Source organism: Ciconia boyciana, chromosome 1 (assembly GCF_034638445.1).
Source record: "Ciconia boyciana chromosome 1, ASM3463844v1, whole genome shotgun sequence".
Classification (NCBI taxonomy): domain Eukaryota; kingdom Metazoa; phylum Chordata; class Aves; order Ciconiiformes; family Ciconiidae; genus Ciconia; species Ciconia boyciana.
In genome coordinates, this window is record NC_132934.1 from 187,625,188 (window position 1) to 187,631,189 (window position 6,002).

Below are 6,002 nucleotides of genomic sequence, written 5' to 3' on the forward strand. Positions count from 1 at the left end.
GTGCTTGCATGTGTACACCTGACCAGGAGTTTGACAACTTCCCAGCCTCGGGGCAAATTGCATCTTCTCTCTGTCCTTTCCTGACTGTCTCTCTCGAGGAGCCTTGCTCCCTACATTTGCCACTAGCTGAGCAAAACACTTGATGTACATCAACAAATACTTTTTGCTGTGTCTTAATTTGTGTGAGCCCTGGAAGAGCCGCTGCAGCTCTCCCCATCAGTCCTCCCGGTGGCCTGGCTCTAAGAACCAGCCAACTGCAGAGTTTTGCGGCTACTCCTTTGTTTCCCAGGATCCGTCCTTAGATCTTGCTGGCCTGTGCGGGGTTGCCACCCATCACCAGCGTCAGGTCAGGAAGGAATTTGCCTGAGCCCAGCCAGGATGGGGAGAGGACGAGTGTTGAGTTATTACATTGGGCTCAGCTTATAGAAGAGAATACCCTTTGCCAGCTGGAGCTTGATAGCAGGGTTTATGGCAGAGCAGCAGAGCTGTGACACCACCCTGAACCCAGCAGCCACCCTGGTTAAGTCCCTCAAGCCAGACTTTGGTTCAAACACAAGAAATCCCAGAGCAGAAGAGCCCCACGGGTACATGTCCGCCTTCCTTAGCCTGAGCAGCAGCCCTGTCGCTCAGCAGGACCCATATCTGGGTTAGCCATGCCCCTGCCTCAATCTTGAAGACACCTCTGCTCTTTGGTGTCTGGCCAGACAGCTCAGGGGGGCTTCCATAGTCGTGGACTGTTGGGCTGGATCCAGCCTGGCTGCTTGGCCCAGATCTCTGTGGGCATTTACACCCCCTGACACCTGCCATCCCCTCGAGAAAGGGTGCAGTCATATGGCCAGCATCTGACAGTCTACCCAACATGGGTTGGCCTAAGTCCACCATGACTATTCTTATTATTAATATTTTAAGCAGGTCTGAAGAAACAGTCTCCAAAGTGAGTGCTCTGAAACCAGCTTGGTGCATGTTACAGAGCCATGCTGCTTTGACCTGGGGTTTAGGGCTGAGGAGGGAATTAAAAGCCCTGTGAAGACACCTGGGTTGTCTCCCTGGTCAGGATGCAGGGAGCCACCTGAGCTCACGTGTCCACCCAGCCGATGCTAAAACCCAACCATCCCCTCCCTCCCTGCAGCACATCAGCACTGGGGATGGGAGGACTTCCCTGGGGGGGACCTGGGGCCCCCCCTACCAAAATCACCCCCAGCTGCGTCCCCCCATTGGTCCCAGGGAGGTCCCATGTCGCTGCCTTGCCAGCCACCACCCTTGAATTGCCACAGTGCGAGCTGCCCCCAGAGCCAACCTCCTTCTCCTCCTAATAGTATTAGGAGATGCTGAAGACACTGACATGTAGTACCATAAACTCTGCCTTCAAAGGAAATTCTGGTGTGGCTCCTCTTTCTTGTCCGTGTTGGTTATAGATAAATCAGAAACTGTTAAAACCGCAATGGCTGTGCATGTGGTTAGGACACCAGATTTCAATCCCATTAGACGCATCGCTGCATGGCTTTCATTCCCATCACTGGTGACATGCTTTAAATAATGTTTTCCAGAGGTCGCCTCCCCTGAAGAGGCAAACAGGCAAAAAGAGCTGGAGAGGCACAAGCGTGAAGGAGCAAACAGGCCAAGATGCCATTGCTTGTGGGACATCAAGGTGATCTGCTAATACAGGCAAAGGGAGACGGACTCCCAGGTTGCCTGGGGGCAACCAGGATTAACTAAAGTGTGCTCTGCCACACTTTAACCCGCAGGTACCAAACGTTCTCCTGAGTTTTCTCCTCTAACACGGAGCAAGGTCCTGGGAAGAGCATCCCCAGGAATCACACTATGAAAAGGATGGAGGGGCACACATACAAAGGAGCGAAGACACCAAGATGGAGCTGGTGGTCGGTGTTTGCAGTTCCCGGGGCCCTTTGCCATTGCTACTTTAGTCATGAGTAAATCAGTATCATGGTTGTTGCCGAGATCAAGTTTCTTTCCACTTGCCACGGATCCTGGAGACCTGTGATTACACGTATGGACCTCAGTTTTCCTTTTAGAAAGTACTGTGTTCATAGTCCTCAGGGTGGTTGGGCACGGCTGAGCTCAGCACTGCATAACAGCCATGGAGCTGCAGCCCTGGAAGCAGTGTTCTTCTAGGCGTTTATCTGCTATTAAGAGGCATACCCTTGGAAACTGAAGAGGTTTTCCTTTTTCTACACACTTGACAAAAAAATAATATATGAAAAAGCTCCTGTAACCTACTCGCTCCCTTTTGGCAAGAAAATGTTTGTGAGGGCTTAACACGTCTCCCCATGAGCCACAGTATGACAGCGCGGGCTGCGGTACCAGGCCTTAGCTGAAGCTAAAAAGGCTGTTGCAGAACATAAAAATTGTGATTCTAATTCTCCCCAGTCCAGCTGGGGAGAATTTCTAAATGAAATGACAGCCTTTGGGACCACACATGGGCTGCTGCTGCTCCAGAACTGCAGCTATTTGCAATTCTAAATAGTGACACCCAATATTTTCTGTTTGACTATAACATATATGGTGTATTCCATGGAATACATGCAGCTCTAATACCCCACAAAGTTTAAAACTCCATAAAAGGTTGCTCCAGATATGTAAAAAATTTCCCTGTTTTCTCTTCTCTGCAATTTAGTGTGAAACTTGTTTTACATTAGTCTCTAAGACTGTCTTGTAGTGTCTTGTAAAGACTGTCTTTGGTGTGGTGTCTTGTAGAGCTTTGCAATGCACTTTCAACTTCATCTCCAGTGGTAGAGCATTGAAGATAGGTAGACTTTCTTTGGGTGGTATTTTGCAGCAACTAAAATTATCATATTGTTTCTAAAACAGGAGGATGGTATATGAAGGATATCCTGTGTCCTGCACTACTTTGAATTTGTTCATTACAAATACAGCAGAAGAAATCTGAGAATCAAGGATGGCCACCCCTCTGTCCCACGGTTAGTGGCAGAGCTCTTGGCAGCCCAGTGGACTGTCTGCTCCTGAGCCTTGTGGAAGTCCTGTGTGGTAACATCCCCTCCTGGTTCACTCTCTTGATTAATATTGCCTCCTAGTGATGGCTGATCTTTATGAGGGAAAAAGCATGGCCTTCTTTTTTCTCTGTTCAAAATCTGTAGATCTGATTTTAACTTTTTCGTATTAGTGCAATCCATGTATTTTGTGGCAAATCTGTGTCCCCACTGGGCACTCAAGAGCCCAGAGCAAGAAAAGCATAAGACCTTTGAAAGGAAAAATTCCCATCTTTAGAGCTGTGACAAATTTGAAGGTTTTGGGGATTTCTGCAAAGCTTCAGATCTGTCCTGCTGTGCTGACAATTGCTTCTTCTGAGCAGGCTGGTCTCCCCGTCTGCCAGAGGAGCCTGCCACCCCATCCTCTTCCTCCCCGACAGCTGATCAGGGTTGAAGACCACTAATGGTACATGGACATGTACCTACACACACACACGCAGCTGTCCTTGGACACACTGTCCCGTAGCTGGTCCCTGACCCCCTGCTCTCCCCATTGCTGGTACCTGGGCATGCAAGCCCCCAGCTGCTGCCCTGCTGCAGCTGCGGTACTCAGCCTTCTTCCCCTGCTCACCCACCAGTCCAGCATCACGTTTGCTGTGCTCACACATACCCACTGAGACCAGAGAGCACACTCTGGTTTTAAAATAGGTTTTAATGAGATAAAAAATAGGTTTTAGTGAGAATACAGAACAGATTGCAGTGATCAACTGCAGGCAGGGCTCAGCCAAGCGTACTGACCCGCCCTTTTTATCTTTTTTCCCACACTTGCTCCATCCCAATCCACCTTGATCCCTTCCTTGCCCCACTTTTAATCCATCCCCCAACATCCTGAACTAAGTCTTGCACATTCCCACAAGCCCCTTAAAAACATCCCAAAATAAGTTGTAGACAATCCCAAAAATGCTTTTCCCGCCGCATCCCACAATGAGTCTTATACACATAATCTTGTCCTAAATACCTTTAGGTGTTTCTCCACGACCCACAAGAAGGTCGCGTGCATGCTCTGCAGGGGCTCACACACCATGTTGTGCTTCTCATCAGAGCTCTTCTGCTGCTGGATCTCTCTTCTCCCACGTGAAACCCTCCAGCAAAGGAGGTTTTCTGGGGGTAAGCCACAGGAGCACGAGCCGCTCCCTTCCCGCTGCCTGTTGCAGTGGGCAGGCTGGCCCCATCTCTCCGGCAGTCAGGGGCAGCTGCTGCACGGCGCTTGGCAAGCGCAATGGGGACTGGGTCCGCTCCACCTCGCACAGGCTCATCTGACCATGCTAAATGCAGGAGGCCTAGAGAGCATGGACACTGAGGCCATGGAAGACTAATGATCCTTTCCACTGCTTGGGGTTTGCTTTTTTCTGTTCAGCTGCTTTGTACCTCTCCTGTCAGGGCAATGAAGGTTTGGCCCTACCTAGAGGGACGTCTGCGCTGTGTGAAAGCAAGCAAGCCCACCTCCCGCTGCAGCTTCTGGTGCCCCTCGGTGTCTGATGCCCCCAGAGCACCAGGAGATGGTAAGTCAAAGTGGTGGTTCCCATCCGGGGAGAAAAGGCATGGTGGAAAAACAGCAACTTCAGGAAAAGGAGACCGGCCGTCTGCTGGCGTGCAGAAAGCCCGCAGCCTGGGGGAAGCTGTCTAGAAACCATCAAGGGCTTGCTGTGGTTTCCAAGGTAACTTCCATCTTCTGCGACCCAGGTGAGGCTCAGCCTTTATGAGCACGCAGGCAGAATACAAATAGTGGGTCTGAGGTGGAAAACAAAGTGCACACGAAATGCCATGTGCTACCCCAGCTGCTCTGCTAGTGGCTGCTCGCCTTCCACCCTTCCACATCTGCCCACCAAGGCAAAGTGCCAGGAACGAGGAATTTGGCCACCGCGGCTGAACCTTCACAACTCATTTGCTGCCAGAGGGAAACCAGGTAATTCAAAATTACCGTAGGTGGCTTTCCAGCTGGAGTCATGACTCGAGAGCCCAGGGACCCTGCTAATGCGCAGCTCCTCGGTGCCCACACCGCATAGCTCTGACCCTCCCTGCGTGCTCACCTGAGAGCATCCACGGGTCCACCACTGGGCTCGGATGTTGCCTCAAGGCCATCCCAGGGTCTTCTGGGGAAATAAAGGAGTCAAGGCTTCCCAAACTTCATCTCCATGACAATCATGGGAGATCTGGGCTGCTGTCACAGGAGAACCAGGTAGCCCTTCAGGTGTGGGATCACACGGGTCAGGTGCTGTTCACCTCTGGACTGCCTGCTACAAAAGCCACCGGGTTTTAATTGCCTCTTCAAAACCAGCATGAGAGAGGAAAACAAGAGCAGTGAGAGGATGCACTCACACTCACATACTGAACTCAATACTTTCATTCTTTGATGTATGCATTATTGTCTGCAAAGTTTCCAAGAACAGAGAAACCAAGGCCATCGCTGAAGGCTTCATGCACTTCTTCCTGTTGCTATCATGCTGTGCACAGGCAGGGAGCCCAGCCCAAATGCCAGCTTCCCACAGAGCTCATGGACGTATGCCCAGGTCTGCTGCTGCCCCTGGTCCAGCGTCTTCTCTCCATCACCTTCACGCAACCCAGGCCTCAGCTGGCAGAGGGACGCAGGTGCCAGGCTGAGCCTGTTAGGGCAGAAGCTAGCACAAGGCCACCGCCACAGTGCTGAAGGTTATGGTGATGCTCTTGAGGAGGTTTCTGCACAGTACTGATGCTCTGGCAGGAACCAGTGCATGGCCAGGAACCAGAAGGGGACCTGGCAATGACACCTGCTGCAAATGTCTGAAAAACTTGGCATCAAGAAGCCCTCTTTTCCAGGTATTTGCGGCTTTCCTGAAATATTCTGTCAGCTGGCATTACCTACCCCAGGTGTCAGCTCTGATCCACCCACAGGACTCCATGTCACTTTTCTTTTTCAAGTATTTCAGAGCACAAATTCTGGTAGCACTGCCAGTATTGAAGAGTTCCTAGCTCTGTGTTGCTGAGAAGCTCTGGGTTGGAATACGGACTTAAATT